Genomic DNA, 13,073 nt, shown 5'->3' on the forward strand with positions numbered 1-13,073 from the left:
ACACACACACTGGCTGGCTGATGGCTTTTCCATAAACAGAAGAAGGAAATGAGGAAACCTTCCATAGTCTCTTGGCCAGGTTCTCTCTGCAGCAAAATCTGTGTTTTCACCAGTAGGCAGCCTGTGAGAGCCAGCTGACCACTAGAATATATCAAAATCGAATCAAATGTAACTTTATTTGTCAAACGCACCGAATACAACTGGTGTAGACTATATACACAGGGAGTACCAGTACCAGATCAATGTACAGAGGTACGAGTTATTTGAGGTAAGATAAGTACTGAAGGCGGCATCGGGACAGTGACTTGGCATCAGGATAGATAATAATAAGACTAAAATAAAGAACAGAGTAGCAGCAGCAAATGATGCGTGTAAAAGTGTGTATTCGTGAGTAATGTGTATGTGTGTGTGTTTGTGTTGTGTAGGTATGCGTGTGCATGTGTGTGTGTGTGTGTGTGTGTGTGTGTGTGTGTGTGTGTGTGTGTGTGTGTGTGTGTGTGTGTGTGTGTGTGTGTGTGTGTGTGTGTGTGTGTGTGTGTGTGTGTGTGTGTGTGTGTGTGAATGTAGTGTATGTGAAATGTGTGTGGGCTTGTGTGGGAGTGTCAATGTAGCGTGTGTGTATATGTTGTGTATATACTGTATAGTGTAGAGAATATGCGTAGGGTCAGTGCAAGATAGAGTGCAGAGAGTTCAGGTACCATTAATTGACTACTTAGCAGTCGGGCTTAATCACTCCGTCAAACAACTGCATGAGTCTACAGCAACAGTAGCAGGCAGTAATATTCACTTTTCACAACAACAACATTCCTAAATTTGAGTACAGTAACCGTGTATGTTCCAGGCTCATTTTCAAGCAGGACTTGAACCATCAACCTTGTGATTACATGAGACAAGGGAGCTAGAGGGCAAAGTCATAAAGAAGAACAGTATACAGTGAAGGAAAGTTAGGACACGCTAAGAGAGAGCCAAACCAAACCTTGTGAATGTGGGAGGACAAAGTCCATAGGATTTCTCCAGGCGGACAGTGAAAAAGTGAAGTCATGGCTATCTGCTTAAATTAAAAACTATCTTTCCTCTCTCCCTCACTCTTCCCCTCTCTCTCTCTCTCTCTCTCTCTCTCTCTCTCTCTCTCTCTCTCTCGCTTGCTCTTTGTCTTTTTCCCTCCCTCCCTTCCCTCTCTCCTTCTCCACTCTCTCTCAGGCCGGGTGATACCTATCTCCCTGCCCAGACACTCCTAAACCCCACACTCTCCCCGTCTCCCCTCTCTCCCCCACTCTCTCCTCAGTCTCCTATTTCCCTCCATATGTCCCCAGCCAACCCTCCCACTATCTCCATCCCCACCAGACATATCAGATAGTTGGGTGTGTACAGTATGTATGTAGGAGGATATGTAGTGGTTGCACTAAAGTCTCTAGAACTCTGCTTATGAGGTCATACATAAAAAAAGAGATAGATAACTGTCTGTGATCTGATGTTGGACCATGTTCGCTGACACCCAGAGGCACACACGCAATCCAGATGTACTTCTCTCGCAACTGCTGGGTTGCAGAAAGACAGACCTACCTGCCTTATACAGCGCATTCGGGAAGTATTCAGACCCGTTGGCTATTTCCAAATGTTATTACGTTACAGCTTTATTCTAAAATGGATTTAAAAAAAACATGTTCCTCGTCAATCTACACACAAAACCCCAAAATGGCAAAGAGAAAACAGGTTTTAAAAAATGTTTGTAAATGTATTGAAAATCAAAAACACAAATATCGTACTTGCATAAGCATTCAGACTCTTTGCAATGAGACTCGAAATTGAGCTCAGGTGCATACTGTTTCCATTGATCAGCCTTGAGATGTTTCTACAACTTGATTGGAGTCCACCTGTGGTAAATTCAATTGATTGGACACGATTTCGAAAGGCACACACCTGTCTGTATAAGGTCCCACAGTTGACAGTGCATGTCAGAGTAAAAACCAAGCCAAGTCGAAGGAATTGTCCGTAGAGCTCTGAGACAAGATTGTGCCGAGGCACAAACCTGTGGAAGGGTACCAAAACATTTCTGCAGCATTGAAGGTCCTCAAGAACACAGTGACCTCCATCATTCTTAAATTGATTCATTTCGGAACCACCAAGAATCTTCTTAGAGTTTCCGCCCGGCCAAACTGAGCAATCGGGGGAGAAGGGCCTTAGTCAGGGAGGTGACCAAGAACCCGACAGAGCTCCAGAGCTCCTCTGTGGTGATGGGAGAACCTTCCAGAAGGACATCGATCTCTGCAGCACTCCACCAATCAGGCCTTTATGGTAAAGTGGCCAGACAGAAACCACTCCTCAGTAAAAGGCACATGACAGCCTGCTTGGAATTTGCCAAAAGGCACCTAAAGGACTCTCAGACCATGAGAAACAAGATTCTCTGGTCTGATGAAACCAAGATTGAACTCTGAATGTCAAGTGTCATGTGTGAAGGAAACCTGTCACCTTCCCTACGGTGAAGCATGGTGGTGACAGCATCATGCTGTGGGGATATTTTTCAGTGGCAAGAACTGAGAGACTAGTCAGGATCGAGGGAAAAATGACCGGAGCAAAGTACAGAGAGATCCTTGATGAAAACCGACTCCAGAACGTTCAGGACCTCAGACTGGGGCGAAGATTCATCATCCAACAGGACAATGACCCCAAGCACACAGCAGTGGTGTAAAGTACTTAAGTAAAAAACACTTGTAAGTTCTACTTAAGTCGTTTTTTGGGGTATCTGTACTTTATTATACTATTGATATTTTTGACAACTTTTACCTTCACTTCACTACATTCATAATGAAAATGATATACTTTTTACTCGATACATTTTCCCTGACACACAAAAGTACTCGTTACATTTTGAATGCAGGTCAGGAAAATGGTCTAATTCACACACTTATCAAGATAACATCCCAGGTCATCCCTACTGCCTCTGATCTGGATAAACACATGCTTTGTTTGGAAATGATGTCTGAGTGTTGGAGTGTACCCCTGGCTATCCGTTAATAACGGTATTTACAAAATGTATACTGTCTGGTTTGCTTAATATAAGGAATTTGTAATGATTTATACTTTCACTTTTGAACTTTAGTATATTTTAACAATTACATTTACTTTTGATACTTAAGTATATTTATAACCAATAAACCAAGTATGTTTAAAATCAAACCACACTTTTACTCAAGTAGGATTTTACTGGGTGACTTTCACTTTTACTTTTTCTATTAAGGTATATTTACTTACCTTTTCCACCACTGGCACACAACCAAGACAACACAGGAGTGACTTCGGGACAAGTCTCTGAATGTCCTTGAGTGGCCCAGCCAGAGGCTTGAACCAGATCGAACATACATGTATCTGGAGAGACGCTCCCCATCCAACCTGACAGAGCTTGAGAGGATCTGCAGAGAAGAATGGGAGAAACTCCCCAAATACAGGTGTGCCAAGCTTGTAGCGTCATAACCAAGAAGACTTGAGGCTGTAATCGCTGCCAAAGGTGTTTCAACCAAAGTACTGAGAAAGGATCTGAAAAATTATGTAAAATGCAATATTTCCGTTTTGAATTTTCAATACATTTGATGAAAATGTCAAGTCAAGCAGAATTTTTCCAAGCTCCTGGTTTTCCTAGTCTCTCTTTTTTAGTCTGAAGTACGGATTTATTTTCTAGTCTGAAGTAGCTCTTCATGTCTTTTAATGGTGGCTCCCTACAGGGAGACAACATGACAGAGCTAGTCTGAGTGTGCTGGGTCAGTCATGGCCAGTTCGTACTACAATGACACAAGGCGAGACCCAGATGCAGGGACAGGAGGCAGATGGTTCGAGTCTCTGATATCTATTGAACAACGAAGGGGCAGGCAAGAGGCAGGCCAAGTACAGGCAAGAGTTCCTAACCAGGTCAGAGTCCAAAAGGTACAGAGCGGCAGGCAGGCTCGAGGTCAGGGGCAAGCAGAATGGTCAGGCAGGCGGGCTCAGTGTCAGGGCAGGCAAAAGGTTAGAACCGGAAGGACTAGAAAAGAGAGACTAGGAAAACCAGGAGCTTGGAAAAATGCTGGTTGATTTGGGAAGTCAAGACAAACTTGCAAGCTGTTGCCATGGAGGAGTACATTGAGGACTCTCTGGCTGCTGGTAGCATTCGTCCTTCTGTATCCCCTGCCAGCGCAGGGTTTTTTTGTGGGAAAGAAGGACAAGACCCTGTCTCCATGCATCGGCTACCGGGGCCTCAATGCCATCACAATTAAGAATTGTTACCCCCTGCCAATCCTCTCCTCTCCTTTTCGAAATCCTTGTCTTCTCCCGGGCTGACCAAGAACAAATCCTCCATGTCTGACAAGTCCTAAGTGCATCCTGGAGAACCATTGCTTGTGAAAGCTGAGAAGCACAATTTTCGCCGCTCTACTATCTCCTTTCTGGGATACGTCATCACAAAAGGAAATGTCCAGATGGATCCTGAAAAAGTGAGAGCGGTGGTGGATTGACCCCAACCCACGTCCAGAGTGAAATTGCAATGTTTCCTGGGGTTTGCTAATTTCTACCGCCACTTCATCTGTGGCTACAGCACCCTGGAAGCTCCCCTCTCTGCATTCACTTCTCCCAAGGTACCGTTCACTTGGTCCCCAGCTGTTGACGGGGCTTTTGTGGATCTGAAGCATCAGTTAACTACTGCCCCCATCCTTGTCCATCCGAACCCGTCCCGTCAGTTTGTGGTTGAGGTCAATGCTTGGGGGGGCCATCCTGTCCGAGCAATCTGCCCAGGACCAAAAGCTCCATCCCTGTGCCTTCCTGTCCTTTTGTTTCAACTCCACTGAGAGAAACTACGACATAGTTAACCAGGAACATCTGGTGGTCAAGATGGCACTGGAGGAACTGTCTGGAAGGAGCGGAACATCCATTTTTGGTTTGGACCGACAATAAGAATTTGGAATTTCTCCGCACAGCCAAGAGCCTTAACTCTAGGCAGGCCCATTGGGCTCTGTTATTCACCTGGTTCAACTTCACCATCTCCTAACGCCCAGGGTCTAAGAATGTGAAGCCAGACGCTCTCTCTCTCTCTCGCCTGTACAGTTCCGCTGCCACATCCTCTGACTCTGAGAACATCCTCTCTATTTTAGAGACACAAGAGAAGAGTGCTTCTTAGGTATGTGGTTAAGTAGTTTAGTTAGGGTTAGGGTTAGTGCTCTTTGATCATAGGATGGGATACAAAATAATACAAATAAGTTGTCGGACACCACTATTGTTTGTCACCCTGATGAAGACTGTTGTAGCCGCAAAGCGTCGGTGCATTTTTATTCTTGCCATGCATAAGCGAGTATAACAATGAAGGCTTTTAAATGTTTTTACTACATGAAAGTGCCTTGATTCATTCTGGAAGTTCGTTTTGCACAAAGGCTATTTTTGCATTGTTCATTATCCAACATCAACTTATTTTTATTCAGTTTACTCTATTTTAGTTCCAGCACATTTGATTCAAATAATATTGGCCTTGATTATTTGAATTGATTAGGTGGTTGATTTGGTTGATTATTATGTGAATCCGATGTGTTTGTGATGTGTTTGGAATAAAAAAAATATTCAACAAATTGAGAAACAACACTGTAGACAATTTGGGTTAGTTTATTGTTTAGCATCACACATGAGAACACTCCCTCTTACTTGGGCTAGAGGGCATCATTTCATCATGAACTATCACTGTAGTCTAGCATAGAACGCGGAAAGAGAAAGGGGATACCTAGTATCCTGAATGCATTCAAACGAAATGTGTTTCCCGCATTTAACCCAACCCCTCTGAATCAGAGAGGTGCGGGGGGGCTGGCTTAATAAATGTTCAAGTCATCAGTGCCCGGGGAGCAGTTGTTGTTGGGGGTTATGGGTCAGTGATGTTACATTCAGAGTAATAGTTGTTCTATTCAATGCACGTATATGCTGTGGCACTCTACCAATCAGTCAGGAAGAGCTTTCATGAGTACACTGTTTATTCTTTCCACCAGAGGCTTTTAATCACAAACATCTGTGTGTGTGTGTGTGTGTGTGTGTGTGTGTGTGTGTGTGTGTGTGTGTGTGTGTGTGTGTGTGTGTGTGTGTGTGTGTGTGTGTGTGTGTGTTTGTGTGTGTGTGTGTGTGTGTGTGTGTGTGTGTGTGTGTGTGTGTGTGTGTGTGTGTGTGTGTGTGTGTGTGTGTGTGTGTGTGTGTGTGCATGCATGTTTGCGTTCATTCAATGTGTGTGAATGTGTGTGTGTGTCTGGCATGCATGCATGTGTGCTGAAGTGCCTATGTGTATATGTGTGAAATTGTGTAACATAACTATGGAACATGGCCTGACTCAGTCAACCACACTTCCTCATCGTGTGTGTGATTTTCGGGCTTTTGTCGTCTAACACTACTTCCCAAACAGACACGTGAACTGTCGACAGCTCTGCAGGACCTCTGGAACGTTCTAGCCACTCTTTTTTTGTACTGTTTTTGAATCAATGAATATCAAACCCAGGTCATACATTAGCCTCAAGACCACTTGGCCCACTGAACTAAAACCTATAGGAATTCATTTGCAGGCAAACACCAGCCTTCAATACATTGTGAAATATGAAATTAATTATCGAGCTAGCAAAGATATTATATCATTGGTCTAGGTTTATCCATTGCCATTATTACAGACCGCAGTGCATACCGTTACACTTGAGATCCTCTGCAACGAGAGCACAAAAGAGAACGTTTAGGGATTCAGACAGTGAAGTTCCTGTGTAGAAGGTGAAGCAGTTGTGTGATGTGATGAACAGACATTTTTGGGGAGAGAGAGGTCTGTCTGACCCTCTGGCTCGGGTTACTACAGGAGCCACCCAGTCCAACCCTTTGTACCCTTAAGGTGTGTGTGTCTGCGTGTACGTCCTGGTAACCTAGCAAGTGAGAATAGAGGGTGGTACAGTAGCAAAGTAAAGAGGAAGGGGGAAAGAGAAATAAGAAAATGAAAGGGAAGAAAAAACAAAGAGAGAGGGAGGAAGTAGAGAGAGAGAGGGTACAAATGTTGTGTCTTAATTTAATCATCCTGTTGTTGCAGGAATTGTCGTGTACGGCAGAAAATGTACACTTGTTTTGTTTTGTAATTTCCACTTAAAAATGCCAGACTTGATTGCCCTAGTGAAAAAATATATCAACCCCTACAAAAAATGAACATGACATCTACCCTAATTAACAACTTCCTGTTGCTGCAGGACTTTTTCCCTGCTGTGTGAAACCGGCTCAAAGATACGGCATCTGTAAAAGAAAAAGAGAGGCAGACAGAGAGACGGCGAGAGATAGACACACGCGCGCAAGCACGCACACATGCACACAACAGTCACACACACACATATATACATAGACAGAGAGTCTTAGTTGTGTATTGATGAGGGTGCAGTAAAACCAAACAGACACAAAAAGCCCCATAAAGCTGTAATACATTCCCTGCTGTCCAGAGTGGGTCAATGACACCTAGAGGCAAACACCAGGGGGGCAGAGGGAGGGGTGCTAGCTTTGGGGTGTTGTTTAGGGTGAGTATTTTGGATGGTGTGTAATGTATGTTTGGGGTGTTTTTTGGAGTTGTGGAGTTGTGGTGTTGTTTGGTTGGGTGATTTGTTTATTTTTTCGTAAAAAAGCAAAGATGGGTGGTACAGGGAGAAGCGTTGTGTAATAATATCTGTGTGTGGACATCTTGAGGGGGAACCCATGTGAAATGGTATATGTGGTTCTGAATGTGTTTCAGAAGAAAGAGTGAATTCTAAATTCCACTGTGGAACTGGACGTGTCTCAGCATCACAGTGATGGGATAAAGACCTGTGGAATGAGATGGTAATTGAAAAGGAGAGGAGAGAACGGTCACACACTCTTACCGGTACCCACTCACCCACGCACACAAACTCTCTCTCTCTCTCTCTCTCTCTCTCTCTCTCTCTCTCTCTCTCTCTCTCTCTCTCTCTCTCTCTCTCTCTCTCTCTCTCTCTCTCTCTCTCTCTCTCTCTCTCTCTCTCCCTCCCTCCTTAAATCAGCTGTCAGTTTTCATTTCATAAAGAAAACATGCACACACACACACACACACACACACACACACACACACACACACACACACACACACACACACACACACACACACACACACACACACACACACACACACACACACACACTTCTGTATTTCAGAGCCCTGCCGCCTCATGCCCCCGGCCCTTAATACAGAGAGACAGGAAGGAATGTAAAATGTTTCCTGATGCTGCAGAGCCAACTTCAACTCTAAATACAAACACACACACACACACACATACACACATGCAAACACAATCACACACACAGTCCTTCATGCAGTCCCCCCACAAACCTAAACCAGTTCAACAAAACCCGAAACCTGTGTGTGCTGGATATGAATATTAAATGACTGGTCCCCTTGATACAAACATCAAATCCATCTCCTCCCCAGTATATTTACAGTAAGGGCGGGCATCTACAGCCTATAGCCATTCTCCCTCAGAGGTGCTATATAATGTGCGTACAGTGTATAGGAAAGGTTTCTGTTCTGATCATACCCCCAGCCAAGTCTTTGTCGACACCAGGCCTGTGTCAGAGGACCTGTCACAATCAGCCCTCACAGTTTCATAGGCCTGACGTGTTTATTTATCTATCAATGCACTTTCAAATAAATGTAGAAAATGTGTAGAAATGACTGTGTCCAGCACTCTAGTAATCACTGAAATGAAAGCTAGACAGTCAGAGAGCATCTAAAATCAAATAAAAACGATGGACATTTTGACAGCGAGGAAATGAAACATACTTTCAGTGCGGCCCTCCGGACCTCGATGAAGACTGAGTGCAGCCCAAGGGGCCAAATAACTTTGACACCCCTGCTGTACAGTTTGCTCTGTGTAACCCTGTAGCTAGTTCCAGAGGGGCCTAGTCTTAACAAGACCCGTGGCTAGCTGTATGGACTGTGGGTAGCACAGGGGTACTGACCGGATGTGGATAACATCTATTTCATTCAACCTTCTTGTATGCAGCACATGCAGCATGTATGCTATATGCATGTAAACACGTACTGTATCAGAGGGCAATGCTAACTATAATTTAGCTTTATGGCTTATGGGCCTTGTGAAGGTCTGTGGTTTTGTATTGGACTGTTATTTCCAGTCATATTCTATGTTGTGTTTTCCATGTACAGTGAGATCCAAAAGTATTGGGACAGTGACAATGTTTTGTTGCTGTTTTGGATCTGTACTCCAGCACTTTGGATTAGACATTATACTGTGAAGTGTAGACTTTCAGCTTCCCTTTGGAGTATTTTCATCCATATCGGGTGAACTGTTTAGAAATTACAGCATTTTCGTAATAGTTCCCCCTGTTTTAGGAGACTAAAAGTATTGGAACAAATTCACTTATACAGTAGCAGTCAAAAGTTTGGACACACCTACTCAATCAAGGGTTTTCTTTATTTTTACTATTTTCTACCATGTAGAATGATATTGAAGACGTCAACTATGAAATAACACATATGGAATCATGTAGTAACAAAAGAAGTCTTCAACAAATATATTTTATGTTTGAGATTCTTCAAAGTAGTGTGACAATACAGAGGCGGATGCAAGATGCAAGCAACGATGGTTTAATGAATACAGTTTACAGCAGCAACAGGACAGACAGACTGTACTCAGACGGAATCCGACCCAGGGACTAGGGCGCATCTTCCGATGATAGCGTGCTGAGAAATCCAGGGGAGTGTGTCCGGATGGGTAGGAAGGAGCGCAGCAGATAATCCACACAAGGGCGGCGAGAGATGAACACGGACACACGACACAACCTCAGGGAAGTAACAAGCACGGACACACGACACAACCTCAGGGAAGTAACAACGATCTGACAACAAGAAACACTGGTTACAGAACATATAAAGGGAAGATAAGTGGTTCCAGCTGGCGCAGACAATCAGGCAGAGATTGGGAACCACGCCCACACAAACACGGGAGAGAGAGAGAGAGAGAGAAAGAGAGAGGGAGGCAGTGGATTCATGAACCATGACAATACCCCCCCCTAGGAACGCCTCTTGGCGTTCCCAGGCGAATTTACCTGTCGATTGAAATCATCGATAAGGGAGTGATCCAGAATGTCCCTAGCAGGCACCCAACTTCTCTCCTCCGGGCCGTAACCCTCCCAGTCCACCAGGTACTGGAATCCGCGTCCCCTCCTTCTAGAGTCCAAAATACGATTGACAGAAAAGGTGGGTTCCCCATCAACAAGTCGTGGCGGCGGGGGAACCGGGACCGGCGGGTTAATGCGTGCCTGAAACACAGGTTTTATTTTAGACACATGAAAGGTAGGATGAATTCTCCTATACGCCGGAGGAAGCTTGAGCCGGACCGCCACCGGACTAATGATCCTGGTGACTTTGAACGGGCCGATAAATTTGGGGGCAAGCTTGTTCGAAACGGATCGGAGTGGAATGTTCTTAGTAGAAAGCCACACTCTTTGGCCAACGACGTATACCGGAGGCTTCGACCGGTGGCGATCGGCCTTAGCCTTGGTGCGCGCCCCCACCCGGAGAAGAGTCTCACGGGCTCTGCTCCATGCGTGACGGCACCTCTGGATGAAAGCGTGAGCGGAGGGAACAGTGACCTCGGACTCCGTACTGGGAAAGATAGGTGGCTGGTAACCTAAACTACACTCAAACGGAGAGAGACCCGTGGCTGCCACTGGCAACGAATTGTGAGCGTACTCAACCATAGAGAGTTGTTGACTCCAGGAAGAGGGATTCTTAGAAACCAAACATCGCAACACTCTCTCCAAATCTTGGTTGGCCCTCTCTGTTTGACCGTTGCTCTGGGGATGAAACCCTGAAGACAGGCTGACACTCGCTCCCAGTAACCTACAAAACTCTTGCCAAAACTTGGACACAAATTGGGGCCCCCTGTCAGAAACTACGTCCATCGGCAGGCCATGTAAGCGAAAGACGTGATCCACGACAGTTACCGCTGTCTCCTTGTCAGATGGTAATTTAGGCAAGGAATAAAATGAGCCGCCCTCGAGAACCGGTCCACCACGGTCAAAACAACAAAATCTAGCGCAATGTGGGACCAGGGTCTCGAAGGAACCGACAGCGGTTGGAGTAACCCATCTGGGGGTCGATTAGAAGTCTTCCCAGTGGCACAAACCGAGCAAGCCAAGACAAAACTGTGAATGTCACGAGCCATCAGTGGCCACCAAAAGTGTTGCTTAACCAAAAGGCTAGTGCAGCTGACTCCTGGATGACACGCTACGTTGGAGCAATGCCCCCACCGAATAACATCGGACCGACACCCTCCGGCACAAACAAATTCTTGTGATCGGTCCAAACTATAAAAGGTACCCCCGAACCCTCTAACCAATGGCGCCACTCCTCCAGTGCTAACTTCACTGCCAACAACTCTCTGTTGCCAATGTCGTAGTTGCGTTCCGCAGGTGATAACCGATGGGAAAGGAACGCGCAAGGGTGCATCTTGTCGTCAGAAGAGGAACGTTGGGAAAGTACCGCACCTACCCCCACCTCTGAAGCGTCCACCTCCACCACGAACTGACGCGAGGGATCGGGAGCTATGAGGATGGGAGCCGAAACAAAGCGGCTCTTGAGTTTGGCGAATGCAGCCTCGGCTGTATCGGACCACCTGAACGTCACTCTGGGGGAGGTTAAGGCAGTAAGAGGAGCGACTATCTGACTAAAGTTGCGAACGAAACGCCGGTAGAAATTGGCGAATCCCAGAAACCTCTGTAGGGCCTTACGGGAATCTGGGCTAGGCCAATCCACCACAGCCTTAACCTTGTCAGGATCCATGTGAATACCTTCAGTCGAGACGATGTAACCTAGGAATGGAACGGATTGTGCATGAAAAATGCATTTCTCCGCCTTGACAAAAGTCCATTCTCCAACAACCTCTGAAGCACTCGTCTGACGTGCTGAACGTGTTCCTGGAGAGAAGAAGAAAAATCAGTATGTCATCCAGGTAAACATATATGAACTGATCAATCATATCTCTCAGCACGTCATTGACGAGTGCCTGGAAAACCGCTGGGGAGTTGGATAGCCCAAAAGGCATGACCAAATATTTGAAGTGCCCTCTGGGGGTGTTAAACGCGGTCTTCCATTCGTCCCCCTGATGTGAAACAAATGATATGCATTACGTAAATCCAACTTAGTGAACACGGATGCTCCCTGTAACCTTTCAAAGGCTGAGCACATCAACGGTAAGGGATAGGTATTCTTCACTGTGATGTTATTCAACCCACGATAATCAATGCAAGGACGCAGAGATCCGTCCTTCTTCCCCACAAAGAAGAACCCCGCCCCCGCTGGAGAAGAGGAAGGACAAATGAATCCAGATGCCAGAGAATCAGAGATGTATCTCTCCATAGCCTCCCTCTCAGGAACAGAGAGTGAATATAACTTGCCTTTAGGCGGAGACTCACCTGGCAATAATTCTATTGCACAGTCATAGGGACGATGCGGAGGAAGAGAAGCAGCACGGGACTTACTGAACACCTCCTTCAGGTCGAGGTATTCAACGGGCACGTTAGACAAATCCACTGCCTCCTCTAGAAACACAGAATCAGACACAGACGAACAAGCAGACACTAAACAGGACTCAAGACACTTGTTACTCCACATGGACATAGAGTTATGAACCCAGTCAACTCTGGGGTTGTGTTGGGTGAGCCAAGGGTGGCCGAGAACTAATGGTGCAAGGGGTGAGTCCATGAGTAGAAATGATAGTGTCTCAGTGTGATTGCCAGAAGTGATGAGTGTGATAGGTTCAGTGGTGTGAGAAATGTTGGGGAGTTCTTGACCATTGAGAGCGTTGACGGATATCTTGTGCGTGAGTGAGGTGATAGGAATCTGGAGTTTGTGAGCGAGCTTGAAGTCCATGAAATTACCCTCTGCTCCTGAGTCCAGTAAGGCTTGGGTGTCGTGCGTGTGGGTAGCCCATCTTAGTCTTACCGGGAGGAGAGTAGATGATGAGGTCTTCTCTGTGGTGACACCACCCGATAGTAGCCTCATGCTTACTACCGGGCCTGATCTTTTACCG

Source organism: Oncorhynchus keta, chromosome 10 (genome assembly GCF_023373465.1).
Source record: "Oncorhynchus keta strain PuntledgeMale-10-30-2019 chromosome 10, Oket_V2, whole genome shotgun sequence".
In the NCBI taxonomy this organism is placed as follows: Eukaryota; Metazoa; Chordata; class Actinopteri; order Salmoniformes; family Salmonidae; genus Oncorhynchus; species Oncorhynchus keta.